This window comes from Miniopterus natalensis, chromosome 1 (genome assembly GCF_054644295.1).
Source record: "Miniopterus natalensis isolate mMinNat1 chromosome 1, mMinNat1.hap1, whole genome shotgun sequence".
Lineage (NCBI taxonomy): Eukaryota > Metazoa > Chordata > Mammalia > Chiroptera > Miniopteridae > Miniopterus > Miniopterus natalensis.
Window position 1 is genome coordinate 198,062,208 of NC_142081.1, and position 18,654 is coordinate 198,080,861.

Genomic DNA, 18,654 nt, shown 5'->3' on the forward strand with positions numbered 1-18,654 from the left:
GAAAGTGGCTTCCGCTCGCCTGGTTAAACCTTGACTAATACAAATAATTTCTAAGGTTTCCTCCAGATTAATGGGGGGGAGGAAATCCAAGAATTTAATAGTGGAATTTCAGGTGTGATGACAGGCAGCGAGGGAGGTCCTGGGGGGTTGGGAGGCCTTTGGGAGCCCCTCCAGGCTCATCACGCAGACAGCAGCAGAACCCAAGGGATCGCGTGCATGGGCCCCAGGTTCAGGGGAGAAACAGGCAGGAAGCTCACATGCTTTTCCGTTCATAGCCCAACACAGATCAAAGTGGTGTGGCCACACCATGCTTTGTCATCTCGATGACAGTGATCCCGAGGGGCTTTAGAAGGACACCCTCGCGGGGACTCTGCCCTCGGCATCAGCTGGGGATGTCAAGGGGAGCAGCTGCTGCATCTCTGTCCACATTCGTGTCAGAGCACGTGCATGTCCTCAAGTCTAAGGTCTCACTGTGCTAAGATCCATCCAGTAGTCAACCCTTCTGTGTCTGAGATGCCAACATCCGAACATGCGCACAACACTTGGCTTCCTTCCTCACAAGGAAAGCCACTGCTAAATCCACCATGCCCCTTGTCATTGACGATATGTTAGAATTGAGGCAACACAGGCTCTCCTTCCCCAGAACACCACCCTGGTTCATGTTTTCCCAAGAATATGAATCTTGGTTTTTTTTTATTCCAAATTTTATAGACTAGTTGTATCTCACAATGCTTCATTTTTTGGTGAGAATTTATATAATGAAAATTATATTTAAATCCAAAAAGCAAATTTTCCCTAAATAAAATGATGAGCGGGAAAAGCCTTCAATTACACTCCAAATAAACTGTCAGAATCCCACAGACCTATGCCAGCCAACGGAGAGAGTATTTTAGAGGATGTTGCTGCTGAAAGAGGCCTTACAGACTCTTTCTGGCATGAGCCATTCCTACTGTTGTGTAACTCATATCTGCCCTTGTGTCTGCCTAGTGTTGAACAATATGTCCCCTCAAAGGTTGAAAATGGTGGCAAGAAAAGTGATTACGGTGAAAGAAAATGCCACCACATAGGAAGTGTATCAGCCAGCTGTCACTGTGTAACAAAATGTCCCTCAAATTCAGTGGCTGAAAAAGACAATCGTGCATTTGCAGGGGGACCGGAGGCTGGCTGAGCTAGGCTGGGCTCAGTTGATGTCCTAGGATCTGGTTGGCGTTACTGAGATGGAAAATAACAGGCTGAGAAGACGAGGAGCCTCAGTGGTTTGAGGAGCCTCAAACATGTTAAGTTTGAGAGAGCTGTTAGACATCCAAATAAAGGGGTCAGGCAGGAAGCTGGACAACTGGGCCTGGGCCTCAGGGGATAGGACAAGTCTGAGGAGTCTGTTGGTATTTAAAGCACGATCTGGGAAGAAGTCAGCAAGGACTGAATGCGGACAAGAAGAGGAGGTACCTGGGCATATCCAAGACTGAGAGAAAGGGGTGGGGTATCGGGTGTGTGAATTCACCAAGGTCACCTCACTCCTAAGAGGCAGAGGGCAATGAGAAGCAGTGAAATCAGTCAGGACCTCCTCAACTGTTCCCAAGGTGGTGGCCTGAAGCCTGGGTTTTGTGAAACTGTTTTTCAAAAAATCCTGAATCAGTCAACAACATTGAAAAATTGAATAATTTCACCAAAAAGTCTAGATTTTCAGCTTCTCTTGACACATTAGCTCTGGGCATATGGGACCTGTATTCCTGCCTAGCAACAGTCAGAGCTGAGAAGTGGTTGCCCTGGAGACAGGCCTGGGCTCTCCGGTGCCCCACAGACCCCACCACGCCCTATTGCCTCAGGCTGACCTGCTTCGCTCACTGACCTTTCCTGCCTGACCGGTGGGTCCCTGAGTTAGCCACGCCCTCGAGTGGTCTGTGGGATTCCTCCACCCGTTCCTAGCTCATGGCTCCAGGGTTCCTGTCTGTCCACGGTCTCAACCCGCTGGGAGGTCACAGTCCCCTGGATACCTGACAGCTTCTCTTTGATGGTTTGGAGCCTGGGTTCGTCATCGAGGACTAGCGTGCAGGCCTGTGTAAAATGTTTTATGGGAGGAGTGGGGAGCTTTGCTTCTCGGCTGTAAATGGGCTATATCAGGGCCAAGTCTGGAGTTCACGTTAAGGACTAACCTCCCCCGGAGGCCCTTAGGAAACTAAGCGGGAACAGCGCGAGGAGGAAGGGAAGGCCATTCCCCGCAGGGCCAGGCTGCTGGTGGCCTCCCCCGGCCACAGGCCAGCTCTGGTGCGCCGGGCCTGGAATGACCACAGGGAAATGGCAGAGCAAACGTTTTCCCCAGCGCTGTCCTCCACCTCCTCAAAGTCCAGAGGAATTTTAAATGGCTCCGGGTTGGTGTGTTTGGCATAATTTGCTGCTGAAATGTGAAACAGATTTCAGCCGCCGCGGCTCCAGGGCCGGTGACGGTCCCGGGCCTGGAATGTTGGCGGGAGCAGAAGCCACCACTCAGCTGGTGTCAGACCATCGAGGAGCACCCGCAGGAGACTGGGCCATGGAGGGGTCACAACCCTCAGGGACCAGACCCAGGTTAGCTCAGGAGTCACAGCACTGCGGTCACTGGCAAGTTACTTTACTTTCCTGGACCTCAGTTTTCTCATCTCTGAAATGGGAGCGAAGTTGATGATAACAACAAATTACAATGGGCTGGCTCAAGGGAGCTTTTTGGAAGGATCTCCACCTCTGCCCTCAGCCCAGTCCTATGAGACCGGCGAGCAGTGTATAGTGTGGATTTGGCACCAGACTGCCTCTGCTATGTGTGGGCTGTGTGGTCTTGGGCAAGTAACGACCTCTCTGTGCCTCAATTCCTTCATCTGTAAAGTAGGGATGGCAATAGTTGCCCCTGGAATCACTGGGATGGTAATAGTCCTGCCATAGGGATTGGTAGTGAGGCTCAATATGGTGACAAGAACACTCGCTGGGTCCCAGGTGCAAAGCACTCTGAAGCCTCTGCACACCTCATGGGTTGACCCTTGTTGGGTGCCCAGCACAGCACCAGCATCTCAGATGCACTCGATGTTTGTTAGCCACTGCGCAGGGTGGAATAGCAGCCCCTGGAAATTCATGTCCACCGGGAACTTCAGGGCATGACCTTTTTTGGAAACAGGTCTTTGTAGATGTAGTTAAGATAGAGTCACACTGAAGTAGGGTGGGTCCTAAACCCAATGACTGCTGTCCTTAGAAGAAGGCCACATGTAGACAGAGACTCACAGAGGGAAGGGGGCCATGTGCAGACTGAGAGACATAGAGGGAAGGGGGCCACGTGCAGACTGAGATAGAGGGAAGGGGGCCACGTGCAGACAGAGAGACACATAGAGGGAAGGGGGCCACGTGCAGACTGAGAGATAGAGGGAAGGGGGCCACGTGCAGACAGAGACTCACAGAGGGAAGGGGGCCATGTGCAGACTGAGAGACAGAGGGAAGGGGGCCACGTGCAGACTGAGAGACATAGAGGGAAGGGGGCCACGTGCAGACTGAGATAGAGGGAAGGGGGCCACGTGCAGACAGAGAGACACATAGAGGGAAGGGGGCCACGTGCAGACTGAGAGATAGAGGGAAGGGGGCCACGTGCAGACAGAGACTCACAGAGGGAAGGGGGCCATGTGCAGACTGAGAGACAGAGGGAAGGGGGCCACGTGCAGACAGACACATAGAGGGAAGGGGGCCACGTGCAGACTGAGAGACATAGAGGGAAGGGGGCCACGTGCAGACTGAGATAGAGGGAAGGGGGCCACGTGCAGACAGAGAGACACATAGAGGGAAGGGGGCCACGTGCAGACTGAGAGACATAGAGGGAAGGGGGCCACGTGCAGACTGAGATAGAGGGAAGGGGGCCACGTGCAGACTGAGATAGAGGGAGGGGGCCACGTGCAGACAGAGAGACACATAGAGGGAAGGGGGCCACGTGCAGACTGAGAGACACATAGAGGGAAGGGGGCCACGTGCAGACTGAGAGACACATAGAGGGAAGGGGGCCACGTGCAGACTGAGAGACATAGAGGGAGGGGGCCACGTGCAGACAGAGGCAGAGGGTGGGTGGTGCTGTCACCAAGGAACATCTGGAGCCATCAGAAGCTGGAAGGTGCGGGCAGGATGGATTCTTCCCTGGGAATTTTAGAGGAAGGACGGCCCTGCTGATCCCTGGGCTTCAGACTTCCAGCCTCCAGAACTGCGAGATGGTACATTTTGATCTTCTAAACCACCCAGTTTTGTAGCAGTGGCCTCAGGAAACTAATATAGCCGTGATCATTACTTTATGAATAAAGGGTATTATCAGAGATGCGGGGTTCGTGAAGGGGGTGAACCCCAATAGAGAACTCACAATTTTCCAGCTATTTGCAAGTTAATAAAATGGGGGAAGGGAGGAGTGAATTGCTGTTTTTTGATAGAAAACTGTCTGCAGCGTCAGGCATTTTACTAGACATGACTTTATTCCTGTCACTCATAAGGAAATCAGGGCTTAGAAAGGTCAAGCAACTTGACCTGGTCACACAGCCAAGGAGGGGAGGCTGGGTTTGAAACCCTGCCGGGCAACTCCAGGGGCCTTGTGCCTTCTACTGTGCCACACTCACCTCTGCTCTGCTACAACGCGGGCTCCATGGAGTCCGGGCCAGACTTCAAATCCTCGGTGCTAGCCCAGGCCTGGCACCGAGTAGGCCGTCTGCAAATGCAGGCTGATGCATGCATGAATGAATGAGCGAGTGAATGCCTTGAGTGCATTAATAGCCCTGGCGTTTTAGGTCTCTAATTTCCCCTCCTGTTCTGTTCTGAATCTTGTTCCCAGACTCCAGTCTCCCTGGGGAGACAATAAAGGATTTTCTTCCTGACTGGAATTGTGGCCCCAAAGTTGTGGCTGCTCTGGGGGCAGCCACTCAGATGTCCTTTCATGAGGGACCCGACCCTGAAGGGTGAAGTCAGCGGCAGCCTCGGACTGCAGGCCCCTTGGGCTCTGCTGCAGGATCCACATCACGGCCACACTCCTTACCCCCCCCCAGGCAGTAACTGCTCATAATTGGGGGGGCGTACAGAGCTGGCCATTCCTGCCCCTTGCTTCAAACACAGAGTCCTGGCAAATAAAACCATATAAACAGCACTCCATCTGTCCACAATAGCTTTTGCTTCTACAGCCACACAGTGAGGACAGGGAGGTGGCTCCCAGCACAAACACTTACAGTAAGGAGCTCTGTCTGAGACTTGCTCTCCTTGCCTCCAAACCCCGTTACTTCTGATTTCTGAAGTCCATTTGGATCCCCAGTATTGAAAGTAATCCTCATTCGCAGAGATAAACAGTTGCAAATGGTAACACTTTTCAAACATCTTGTCTAGTGGTCTGGACAAAATCTAGTTAATCCGCAGTCCAAGTTATAACACATTTGCGGTGGCCTCCAGTGTGTGAAAATCTGGTTCTCCGTCTGCTTGAGTGTGTGTCACTTTTTATCCCATTTCTATAATAGTTAACAACTGTATTACAACACTGAAATATGAAACACGCCTCTGAAGCATTCCTAAAAAAAACACAACAGTTTAAAATCACTGGGTGAGATTTTACTAGGGTCCTTCCCAGCTCAGACAAGCTCGTGGTGAGAGGACTGTTTTTACTACTATGATAACACAGCAGAATGAGCCAGTCCAACGCGCGGTGCCTTAAAACAAGTGAGCATTTCTTTCTCTCCTGAGTGGGCTGGTGACTTAGGCTGGGCTCAGCCGGGTGGTTCTTCTGGTCTCCGTTGGGGTCACTCTCATTTCTGGTGGCTGGTGGCAGGTTGGCTGGTCTAGAGTGGCCTCAGCTGGGACAGCCGGAGGAGTGGGGCTGCTCCACCTGTCCCACCCTCTAGGAGGCCAGCCCAGGTGTGTGCTCACAGCAAAGGCAGAGTTGCAAGAGCAGAAAAGACGCCCATCAGCATTTTTCCAGGCTTCTGCCTGTGTCACATTTGTTCTCATCTTTTGACAAAAGCAGGTCATGAAGATGAACTCCGGGGTAGGGAGATAGACTCAGTTTCTTCAGCGAGAGGAACTGCAAAGTCACGTGGTAAAGGAGATGGGCAGGGCTGGAAAATCAGGGTCATTGGTGCAACCCTGTCCAATGCTCCCCTTCTTAAGTTCCTGTGTTGGTTCATTAGAAGAGGGAAGTTCAACCAACCATGGAAGGGTCTCAGGGCATCTCTCCACCCCTTCCAGGTAAGTATTCCCTCGCTGTTCCTCTGTAACACAAGCCTAGTAAGAGCTCAACATCTCTTGCGACTGAGACGAGTGGCTGGGGTTTTCACACCTCCAAAGAAAAAGACTTCACCTCCTCGCTCTCTGTGTCTCTTGCTTTCTGAGATGCCTCTCCTGGGGCAGAGTGAACTCATCCTGCACGTCTTGTCTCCACAAGGAAGTCTCTCCCCCAAGGTGCCCCCCCCATTCTGCAGAACAGTGGGTCCCCTGCTTCAGCTTCCCAGACTGGGACTTGGTGGATAAGCCCATTTGGGGTTCAGGTCTAAGCTCCTGTCCTCCAACCCAGATCCCTGGTGGTCCTGTACTTTGGGTCGTAAAGTCCGTATCTCAGGGGGGACTTGGCCCATGTCTGTGTGTAACTCCTACCTGGAAGGGATGGAGGGTGGCTGAAAGGCCTGCCCTGGTCTGTAATAATCCCAGGACTGCCGTTGAGAAGGAAGCCCCTGGGCACATCCACGCAGGTTTCCCAGGCGCTCTCAGGTTGGTCAATGAGGCAGATGCCCACTTCTCTGAGCCCTGCTTCCCTGTGATGATGTCAGGAGCCCTGGCTGAGCTCTGGATGGGCCAACCGAAAGCACCACGCCATGCTCCCTCCAGCCCTCGACACTCCTGGGCTGGGGCAGGGCAGGGCTGGCAGAGCCGTGGGAAACACTGCAGCGGAGCCATTTTTGGTATCAGACGTGATCTTCTCTTAATAAGGCTTTAACACAATGGAAGGGCGGGAGGGAAACCAGGCAGGGGCTGGAACCCCTCCAGGGCCCTCAGCGTCATTCGAAGGCGAAGATGAACAATGAAGGGGTCCCTCGGGATGACCGTGCGGGCCTGGCGATCGCGGCCCTGCATCTGGCCTGCATCCTCCATCCCTCTGCGTGCCTGGCTCAGTGCTGAATGCTTGAAAAACGAATATGTCTCATCAGGAAACTTGTTAGAGCGATCTTTAGGAACGGGGGGAGGGGCAGGAAGCAGATGTTAGGGCAGGAGGGTTTGACTTATTTATGTTGTATTTATTTTTAGACTTCTGCCTCACATCTAAAAGGATTTGAGACAGTGTACTAAGATATATGAATGTAGCACGAATGGGGGAAAACGAGAGCCTTTGGGGGCAATAGGAGAACGTGATGGAGCCCAGCTGAGCTGGGTGTTCGGGGGCAGCCGCAGGCCCTGCGTATTTGCCACAGCTGATGAGGATGACCGTCTCCCTGTAGCCAAAGCCAAGAGGTACACAGGACCCCCGGGTCTGTAAGACGCGGGCATTTGCTGGGGGAGAGCTCAGCTGTTCCTGGTACCAGCACCCGCCTTCAAACGGGAGCCTCAGGGGCTCAGCGCGGTGGAGCTGGGGAATCAGGAGCGGCCCCCCTTTCCCTGGGGGGAGGTGTGGCCGGAGAAGGCCAGCCGGGAGCACGGAGAGGTAAGGGCAGGGCTGTCTGTGTCTGTCAGCACCCCACCAGAGCCCTCCCTGGGGGTGGGGGGCGCGGTCACCTGGCTCCACCTCAGCTTCCAGCCCATTTTTCAGAGTTGGGCAACTTTCTGAGCGGGAGGAAGGGCCGGTAGCCAAGCCTGCCCAGGACTGCCCGGGAAGAGGGAGAGGTTAAGGGAGCCTCTGGGTCTCTGGAGACTTCTAGGTGGGGGATGTGAGCCCCTGACCCCAGGCAGCTGGAAAAGTGGGGCCTGTGAGGTTTGGGGTTCCCTGCCTCCAGGGAGAGGGTAACTTTACTCTCAGTTTGAGACGAGCTGTTTACAGAATACATGGTGTGCAGAGAGGCAGACTGTGGGAGTCGTCCCCAACACCCCACTTCCTTTCCCTGGAGAGTACAGAGCCCTCTCTCTCCAGCCCCTCCCAGTCCCGTGGGGTCACCTGACTGGCACTGGCCAATGGAGCAGAGAGAAAGGAGGCCCCAACCCCAGGCCGTGCCCCTTCGCAGACCAGGCCACTTCCCAGGCCGTGCCCCTTCGCAGAGGCCCCAACCCCAGGCCGTGCCCCTTCGCAGAGGCCCCAACCCCAGGCCGTGCCCCTTCGCAGAGGCCCCAACCCCAGGCCATGCCCCTTCGCAGAGGCCCCAACCCCAGGCCGTGCCCCTTCGCAGAGGCCCCAACCCCAGGCCGTGCCCCTTCACAGACCAGGCCACTTCCCAGGCCACACCCCTTCCCTGGGAGCTGTGAAGGTCCAGGCTCTAAGCTGCCTCTTCTTGGAGTAGACGATGCAGACACCTGCTGGAGGCCGACTGCTTGGAGAGCCACCAGGCGCGCGGCACAGTGTCCTAAGGCAGAGGGAGAGTCACCCTCAGGGCACCCATGGTTGTGGGACTGGACTGGAGCAATCTAGCTGGCTTGTCTGCCTCCTTTGAATCTCTGCCGCCGACTAGTCGGTAACCTCAGGCAAGGGATGCCCCCTCAGTGTCTCCACCTGCGAGTGGGGCTCACCGTGTCTGCAGGGCCAGCAGTGAGGATGCACTGAGATCCTGGGTGGGAAACAGCCTGGCGAGCCCCTCACACCTGGCCCTTCGGTCATGTATGCAGTGCCTAGCACGGTGCCAGGCATAACTGCTAGTTTCCCTGACCTGCCCAGATGCCCCACTTCTCCAGCTTTCCCTCACCCTATATATATGCCCTGTGCGGAGGGAGAGAGTCAAGACCAACATTAACACAGTGGGCCAAGGGGGTGTTCTGCACTCAGTGCTCAGCAGCATGAAAGGGCTTCATGAGAGGCACCTGCCTGGGTTCATGTCGAACAGCGCCGACTTGCTGTGTGACCTTGGGCAATCACACAACCTCTCTGTGCCTCAGTCATCTGTAGAATGAGGGCCCAAACATGGATGATGCCTCCCTTCCGGAGCTCCATGGCACTTCTGCTTTGCCCATCTCCTCTGTGACCAACAGCCGGTCTGTGTAGGGGCTGTGGGAGCCCTGGGCTCCAGATGGCTTCCCTGCCTACACCGAGCCCTCGGAGGTCAGTGCCTGACATGACAGGTGCGAGACTGGATCCAGCCCTCGGGCGGTCCTGCGGCCGCCCTCGTGGCCCTGGCCGTCATTTCTGGGGGTTGAACCTCAGCACCTGCATCTTCCCCAACTTCACAGGGACCAGGGTTGAGAGATTTGGTATCCTGCTTCATCCACAAGCATTATAGCATGTTTTTCTTGTCATTACAAACTCATTACAAAGATAACTATTTAATGGCCACTTAGTAGTCCAGTGATGAGATGACCCTAAGTTTATTTAACCAGTTCCTTATGGTTCGATGTTTATGTTATTTTGACTTTTAAAAATACAAATAACACCACAATGGATGCGTTTATCCCTAATCTTTATCCAAATACCTAATTATGTTGATAAGATAGATTCCTAGAAGTAGAATTCCTGATTCAAAATGATCTAGGATTCTTTTTACAGGTGATTAAAATGCTTTCTAAAAATGAACCTTCATTTTAGGGATGCAGAAAGGAGGTCCAGAGAGGGGCTGTGACTGCCTGTGTCACAAAGAGTGATGCTGACCCTCTGGCCAGTACTTGTCTGTGATTGTCCACCTGCGTGGAGGGAGAACCTCAGATTTTGCTGGACCTGGGGGTGGTGTGGCCAGGAGGGGATGGACAGGGACAGCAGGACCTCACGCTGTGGGGACTGCCGATCCTGAGGGCATCGTCTCAGCCGTTGTCATCAGCATGTGCTTTGGCTTCAGAACCAGAGGGGTGTGTGTGTGCGTGTGTGTGTGCACGTGTGTGTAGATCAGTTCCTTTCTTCAAAAGAGGAACAAATAAACACATTTGGACAAAGAATCACCCTGGTGTCGTTGGTATCAGAGGAGAAGTGGAAATCACTTCCACGTGCTGCTCCGCCCTGGAGGTGAGGCCGGGACCCCCCCCCCCCATCAGGGCCGTGATGTCCTGCTGCCCCGCCTGCAGTGGCCCCAATGTGCCTTCGCCTCTGCTCCTGGAGCTGGTCCCGAGCCCCCTTCAGGCCAGGCCCTCCCCAGTGCAGGCGCACGAGGCCCGGCGCCTAGGGGACAGACGCCCAAGCCAGCCTGGGCATGTCCTGGTTCAGGCTGACTTCCCCCTTCCCATTAAAACTGCCTTTGCCCAAAGACAAACAGCCCTGCCCTGATTTATGGTCCTGGTAGCGCCACAGCGGCGAAGAGACATCCTTTCTGGGCAGTGTCTGCAGAAGGTCCCTGCCGGGAAGCCGTCCCACCGGGGCCATGCCCGAGGGACTGTTCTGGGTGCATAAACCCAACGGCAGCCCCCCGTTCAGTGTGCGGGCTGGGAAGGGGAGAGAAACCACCGAAGTCGCCTGTGCGGAAAAATCAGGGCAGGTCAGTTCCCAGAGGCAGCATTTTTCCTTCCAGCCTGAGGCCCAGGCCGGCCGGGCAGCATTAGCTCTGCTGCCCCGGGAACGGGGAACCGGCAGGCCCGTAAAACCTGACCTTCTCAGTCCCCCGCGGACAATTCCGTGCAGCAGCCACTCCCGGGGGGGGGGGGGGAGCCCCGGCTTACAAAGCGATTTATCCCCACCCCACCTTCCTTCTTCCAAGTTCCCCAAGACAGGCTAATCAGGACACATTAATAATCTCTTTTTGAAACAGGAATGCCACAGCAAAGCGCCTGAGACTGAAACTGTCCTCTAGGGTGTGTGGGGGGGGCCCTGAGGGGTTAAACAAGCTCACTAACAATTAGGCTGAAATGTTCCCTAAGCGACTTCCTCTCTTCTCCCCCACCTCGGCTCAGCCTCTTTGTGGGTGCAGGCGGGCGCCACTGTAGGACCCTCTCACTCTCAATCGGGGGATGGGAAACTTTTTCTGTGAAGGGCCAGATGTAAACATTTTAGGTTTTTCGGGCTTTGCGGTTTCTTTCACAACAGGCGTAGACAGTATGTCAATGAATGGGTGTGGCTGTGTTTCAATAAACCTTTATTTATAAAGGCAGGTGAGCAGGATTGGCTCGAGGGCCAGGGTTTGCTAACCTGTGCTCTAAATGGTGCATTCTCCTTCTTAAGTGCATTTACCACTGGTAACTCCCCCTGAGTGACAAGGGGCACAGCCTATAGCATTTACGTTGGCACCTGGGGTTCCCAGCACAGGCTATCTGAGATTCAGTTACACGCCAGACAGTTTCCTACGTAACATCTCATTCGACCCCGAGAGAGGTGTCATTGCCCCTCCCATTCCACAGTTGAGAAAACTGAGTCCAGAGAGGTGACATGGCTTCCCCGAAGTCACATCACGAGTATGGGCAGAGATGGGGTTCAGACCAGGTGCTCTGAGAAGAGCAGCAGAGGCGCGGTCACCGCAGAGCCTGACCTCAGGGCCGTCGCAGGATTCAATAGCACATGTGGGAAACTGCCTGGGAGACTCTAAAATGTTGAGTAAATGTTAGTTTATCTAATTTTCTTGACGAGTCCTGGCGAATGACTGGACAGCCCTCTTGTCTAAATCGGAAGGCTCTGTGTTGGCATCACCGTTGTGCCAAACCTGATTTTGGCAGGAGTCCTCTGCAGGAGGAGCTGAATGTGAGTCTGATTGTAGCTGCCAAGCCGTAGCCCAGAGTGGACACGAGCTGTGCCGGCCCCGAGGGGAGGACTTTGAACGCGTTTGGACAGACAGAGGGTGCAGGGGCGGCTCCCCGTCGGCATTCAGAGGCTCGGGCAGCATGGGGTTCTGTTTAGGGCAGCCGCCCCGTCTGGGCAGATGGCCTGCAGGAACGGGGCTCGGCCGATCTGGTTTCAACTAATTCTATTAAACGAAACGTTCTGTAGAGCAGATTCCTCCGTGAGCCTCTGTCCACATGGCGATTTAATCAAGTAAATTAAAACATCGTTGCTCTCTGTCCGCATTGCTGTGGTGGCCTTGTGGGGACATGGTGGGGGAGGAGGGGAAGTCTGGATTTGTAGGGGCTTCAGTCGGACGTGGGAGTGCCGAGGCCCCCGGAGACAGAGGCAGGGCTCAGAGTGACAAGGGGATGGCAGGGAGAGGGTCTCGGCCAATTCAGGGTCAGGGCGGCCGAGCCCACAGGGTGCCCTCAAACCATCCAGGCCATCCCCTCATGATGCAGATGGGGAAACTGAGGCCCAGAGAGGGGAAATGACTTGATCAAGGTCATCCAGGGGGGCTGGAGACAGGAGAGCTGAGAGCTCAGAGGGATTTGAGCAAATCAGATGCTGGGAACCCCCTGCTCCGGATCTGCTCCCCCAGGGAGTCTCGGGGGGCCAGTGCGGCATTGTCACAGCCTGAGCTTGCCCTGCCTGGGGTTATTTATGGGGGTCTGTCTCCCCCACAAGTCCGCCAGTGGCATTGTGTGCTGTCGCTCTGGCTTCAGACCTCTCTGTCCAGGGCTAGCGTCTTCCTGCACAGCAGCCTCACTGTTTATAGAGCAAGGCCCCAGCTCTGCCTCTTGGCCCCCCCTCTGCCACCCCCATGGGTAGCCCCCAGGGAGTATCCCTCGCACCCCCCACCCCTGCGAAGCACAGTTGGAAGTAAATGTGCTTGGGGTTGGCTCACGCACCGCTAACACATCAGGTGAACCAAATCAAGAAAGATACTTTGCCTTAAATTCGGATTCCACAGGATTCCCGATAAAAGAATGATGCCTTTGATGTACATGCTCTTGGCAGTTTGCCTATCACTTTCCGCCCATCGTTTTATTTCTTTCCTCCCCACGTTCCTGTGCGCTAGCCAGGCCTGTGTTAGAGCTGGGCCCACTTCACCGATGAGGAAGCTGAGGCTTGAAACTGTGACCTGACTGGCTGACAAGCTATATGGCAGAGCACGGCTCCCTGTTGGTTGCTGTCATCTGGGCCGGTTGCCCACAGCCAGGGACAGAGGCAGCTTGCAATGTCCCGTGGCACAGGTGGACATGGGAGCACGGGGTCAGTGCAGGGTGAGTTCTAGACAAAACTGCAAATAGAAGATTTGAAATTTAGCCTCTCTCCCCTCCAGGCCCATCACACTGTGCCCGGTCCTTCCTCCCGAGTTGTCTATGGGGTGAGTTGGTAACTAGGCTGCTGGCCGTTGAGAAGAGCTTAGAAAGACGAGGTGGGATCGCATTGCCTTGACAGTGGGAGGGTCACCCACTGACACCTGCGGCAGGAAATGCGCCTCCACCTGGAGGGACAGAGGCCACCTGGGGACGTTTGCAGGCTCTGGTCTCCTTCCCGCCCCTTTCATTCTCTGGCTGCTCCAGGCCCTCCACCGAGGGATTGCAGCTCTGCCTGGGCTCCCGAGAGGACCTGCAGAATTACCTGGGTGTGGTAGACCCACTTCTACCATCAGACCCCAAAGGGTGCTTCGATCTTAGTAATTTTCACCAAAGGTTCGGCCCCATGATGCCAGCTTGCTCACCCTGCACCAGGTGTCAAGCCTCCAGTCAACAAACCTCCATTCTTGCATTTTTATCTCATGCTTAATATGAACCAGGGGCGCTGCCTGGAGTGTCATGTGTGTGCAGAGGGGACCATAGTGTGGCCTACAAGGAGTCCACTGCAGGTGGGCACACCTCTCTGGGCACATCAGGCTAATGGCTGAGGGAGGTACTGAGGCGGGTGCTGGGCAGCTACAGAGCCTGCTGCTAAGGACCCGTTATTCGCTTATGCACATGTAGCGGTTGAAACACCACCACCTAGGTCCCTAGAAGGGAGTGACTCAGGGTTCCGGGACTCAGACAGACAGCCTTACTCAAACCCATCCACTGACGGACCCCCGTGGGGCTCTTGAGAAAAGAGAGCTTCTAGGAACGAAAATGGCATTGCTTCCCGTGTGCTCTTGGGGCCCGGGGCAGCCCTGCAGGGGACCCCCTACCAGTGTAACCCATGGAGGGCCAAGAATGTCATTCCCCCAGTTTCGGACCTTACCATGGGGCACCCTCTGCATGGGCACCCTGAGGACCGAGGGCTTCAGTGGTAACATTCGGCGGGTGGTCTAGAACCACCCCATGGACATGGAGACCACTCGGATGTGGGGCAGATGAGCTTGCAGAGCCTGGAGGAAGAAGGCATAATCCCAGGGTGTCCCCTGAAGGCTCTCAAAAGTGCTGGAGCGTCCTTTTTGAGGCCACTGGGGGCAGAAATCTCAGCCAACTGCACGAGCTGCAGGTGGGGGTGGTGAGCCAGTGACAGGTAAGGGTGAGTGATAGCGAGAGTCCCTGCCCCTCAGATCTCCACATCACTAGGATTTGGGGAAAATCGGGTTTGCATAGGGGTGTGATTGCTAATCTTTAAAACCACCCTTCGAAATTCCAAGCGAGGACCCCAAATGCATCCATTTGGGGAGAATGTCACTGTGGGTATTTTCACACCTCCTCTGTCCTGCCGGCTGATGTGCAACACGGATCATGGGAGCTCTGAGTCTCAGCGTGAGGCCGGAGCCACGGGCACGGGCTTCTGAGCCAGAAAAACATGGGCTGAACCTTGGCCGGCCCTGCTTAGGGGGGCCGTGAGCTAGTTCCTCGCCTCCCTGAGCACCAGCAGCCTCGTCTGCAACACAGGAGCTGCATCCATCAGCAGGACCCAGCAGAGAGGGGACGGTCAGCGAGAAAGATGACTGGCACCGGGGGACAGTGTGGAAGTCGGGGCCCCGGCCCGGGGAGCCCAGGGCAGATTCGGCCTGTCGGGAGGAGGCCGGCATTCTAGATCTTCTCGTGCATCACACGGGCACCCTGGGCAGCATATCCGACACACTGCCCCTCAGAAGGCGCCTCTGTCCTTCTTCCCTGGAAGAACCCTGTTCAAAGCTCTCTGCCCGAGTAAAGCAAGCCCTAGAGAAACCTTTGGCTCAGACACCGAGAAAACAGAGAAATGAGGATGTTCCTGTGGATTTCATCAAACCTGTCCCGTTTTTAATGACCCCCTGACTGTCCACAGCTAACCAGTGAGGCCCCAGCTGCACCCAGACACTGGGGCAGCAGGACTGGGGGAGCCGGCACCTTGGCAGCGGCTCTCGGACCAGCTGGGGCCCGGGCAAGCCACGTCCCCACAAGGAGCATTGGGGTGAACCCGGGCCGGCTCCAGCCCTCCGGACCGGTCGGGGAGCTGAGCCACAATGGTGCTGATTCCATGGACCCCTCCCTGGTTGGGTGCGACGGAGCCCTTGCTCTGTGCTAAGAAGCCTGAGTGGACTCTAGATTTTGCTCTGTGGATGCCTGAAACAGCTTCTTCCTTTGAACCCGCCCACCTTGTTTGCTGCACGCGTCCAGGACACGTTTCTGATCCACCCACACCCCAAACAGCCTTAAAAGAGTGGGCCTGGCTGGGCCGTGGAACCGTGGGCGGAGGCGTGGCTCTCCGAGGCCTCCCCGCTCCATCCCACGGCCTGAACACACGGACGTGGGTTTTCGCAGCAAACGGCCCGGTTCCTGGCTCCGCCGCTTTAAAAAGGTTTGCTCCGTGCTCAGGAAACTTTTTCCTTCTGTCAGATTTCAAGCACTAAATTTACTCAGCATACTTTCGGAGACTCCTGTTTTATCCGATTTTAATTAACTCATTTTGAAGCTCTCATACTTGCCCCCCAATATTTTATTGGCATTTCATTACCATTGTTTTCCTTGGGAAGGCCGCGGATACGGCGGAGGAGGGTCACCAAGCAACAGGGCTTGGCATTTGGACACGCTTTTGTTCCCCTCTCCCCGCCAGCCCTCTCTGGGGCTCCTGCATTTACTGTTAAAATATTACGGAGGCCCACACCCCAGGGGCCCTAATCGCTGCTGCTAGACTGTCTCTAATTGATTTAATTATTCATAATTGCTCAGCTGGGGTTATGCATACTTGTGCGTGATTATGGTGCACAGGCGGGTCTGTGTCCCTTCCAGAGTAACAGGAGCGTCGCTGAGTCTCTGTGGGCCTCGTGTGGCCTGGGGACATCTGGACGGCACCCTTAGGAGGTTGGAATGGATCCCCTTAGAGGGCCCTCTTTAGAATGGTGCCACCCTCGAATGTTTGCTTAACATGTTTGGGAATTTAACATGTTTGGTGACAATGGGATTTAAAAACAAAGGACAGAAACACGAGAGTGGGTGGAGAAGGGCAGGAGAAGTTTGTTAAAAGGAAAGTAGAAAAGCAAGACAAGCAGTCCGTGTAAACAGACTCACACCAACTTGACCCTCGGCCCATCCCTCCCGGGCCTCGTGTGCCCCGTGTCTGTGGACTCACTAATCCAGTCCTATGATCTGAGGGGCTCTGCTTGGAAAGAAACAAACCTGCCAATATCTGGGGGAGTGGGGGAGGCAAAGTGGATGCAGAAGCAAATTCCATCACAAGGAGATGTCATCAGCCTAAGGTTTCTCTAATTGTCCCCATCCCAGGCTTCTTAATTAATTCAAGACGAGTAAATGATACGAGGTTTGTATGCTTCGTGGGGCGGCTTCCTGGTGACTAATATTCGAGGCAATAAAAGGAACCGGAGCCTCCTTGCTTCCTAATGGTCCCCAGTCATCCCAGGCTTTGCCCCAGCTCAAAGCAGCCCTCACCCCCTCCGGCGTGTTTAGGAAAACGGCACAGACACACCGCGTGATGTTTATGGCGATCTGGCTGTTTACACGCGGCTGCTACACCCTTTCCCGGGTCTGAGCCTGGGGTCGGGTCAGGAAGAGCCGTGAGACCAGGCCGGGCAGAGGCGACTGTTCTCGGAGGTTCTGGGGGTGGGGGTGGGGGTGGCCCGGTTGAGCCATACTCCCGAGGAGTGAGGACTCGAACCCAGGCCTGGGTTCACCGATCACTCTCCCTCCAGGTAGAAGTTTTGAAACAACTCCAATATCTCATTCTAGGCCCTGTGCTCCTGGACAATGATTGAGGCCCAAGAAGCCAGGTCAACTATGAGGACTGAAAACAGATCCCCAAACAGGAAGGGGGGAGCAGGAGGAGGTGGGACTTTCCAGGTGACAAAATGCTTTTATGTTCACTTTCTCCTGGTCTCTTGAACAGCCCTGCAAGGCAAGCCTTCTCGAAGCCGGCGCTCAATAAATACTTGTGGTGGGAGTCCCTGGGCCCCTAGTGTACAGCTGGGGAAACTGAGGGTAGGAGAAGCTAGGAAGAGGCCAGAGGGGAGCCAGGATGGGACAGCCGGGGCCTCGGGCGCCACCTACACCCCTGTGCCCCTCTGGGGCCCAGGCAGGCAGCAGTTTAATATGAAATAATCCTAAAATAGTCAGCCCCACGACAGCGGGTCCCAGCTCCAAAGTGCCCTCCAGGCACCTCGGAGGATCTTTTCTAACAAAAACACAGAAACGGTTTGTACAGTGCACCCGACCGCGCGGCACCGTGGACCGCGAGGGGCAGACGGCAGCTGTGGCCTCTGCAGACTGAACTGTATTATCAGAAGGATGTAATTACAAATATTTATGTACCTGATTCTGAAACACAGGCTCTGGGATGGCTCTGGAGCCACAAAAAAAAAAAAAAAAAGAAAAGAAAAAGAAAAAGAAAGAAAGAGAGAGAAAAGAAAAGACGGGGAAAATTGACTGAAAAACTCGGCACAATGAGCAATTCTTCACGGGACAAAACTATTACAATAGCCGGCCTTTGATCTCGCCCGTCTCCTGTTGCCAATTGTATTTTGTCACCATTGGGCTGTCACCGGCCAGGGAGCACTTTTGAATCAAGCAGTCTACAGCAATTTAGTGTGCACTGGCTTTGAAGTGCCAACATCAGTCAGGCCAGGACTAACTTTTTTCATTAAAAATTTTTCAACTTCTCTAAGGGGGTTGTTGCCTTTTTTTTTTTTTTTTTTTTAAGCCTGCCGGGGGCATCGAGATAAGTTGAGCCTCAACCCAGTGGCCCCGAGACATCAAAAGGCGCTGGGTCCAGTGCTGCTGGAGGCAGCGGTCATTAAGCCCTAATGGAGTGCTTCATTAGCGTCCCTTCAAAGGGCCCGTTTACAGACTCGGAGATTGACTAATTTACACATTGTGGGAAAATTGCTACCAGCTCTGCCCACTCCCGGCAGGGGGACAGACGCCCTCTTTCTTTGAAAGGCGGGAACTGCAAACAGGCCTTCTAATTGCCGAGGGGCCTTTTCAAGGGAAAGAAAACTCAGGTCCAGCCCTACATTTTAAAGTCTTGGTCCAAGTGTGTGCCCGCCGACCCCGGGGTCGTGCGTGTCTGTCCAGAGACAGCGTGGGATGGACGCCAGTGTGTGCACGTTGGGGCCGGACGCTCCTAAACACACTTGAGTTTGAGTCCCAGCTCTGCTGCTACTAACTAGCTGGAAGACCTGGAACGAGGGACGCTTACCCCTTCTGGGCCTCAGTTTTTCTCATCTGAAAATGGGTGCCATCAACTTTCAAGGAAGAGAGGTAAAGAGGAAGCAAAGGAGCTATTCTTGCACGGGCATAAATGTAAAAGGGGGTGTCCGGGCGCCCTGAAGCAGTGGCCACACCCCCACGAGCTTGCTTTCGGGTGTCATTGATCTATTTGAAGATGCTTGTACC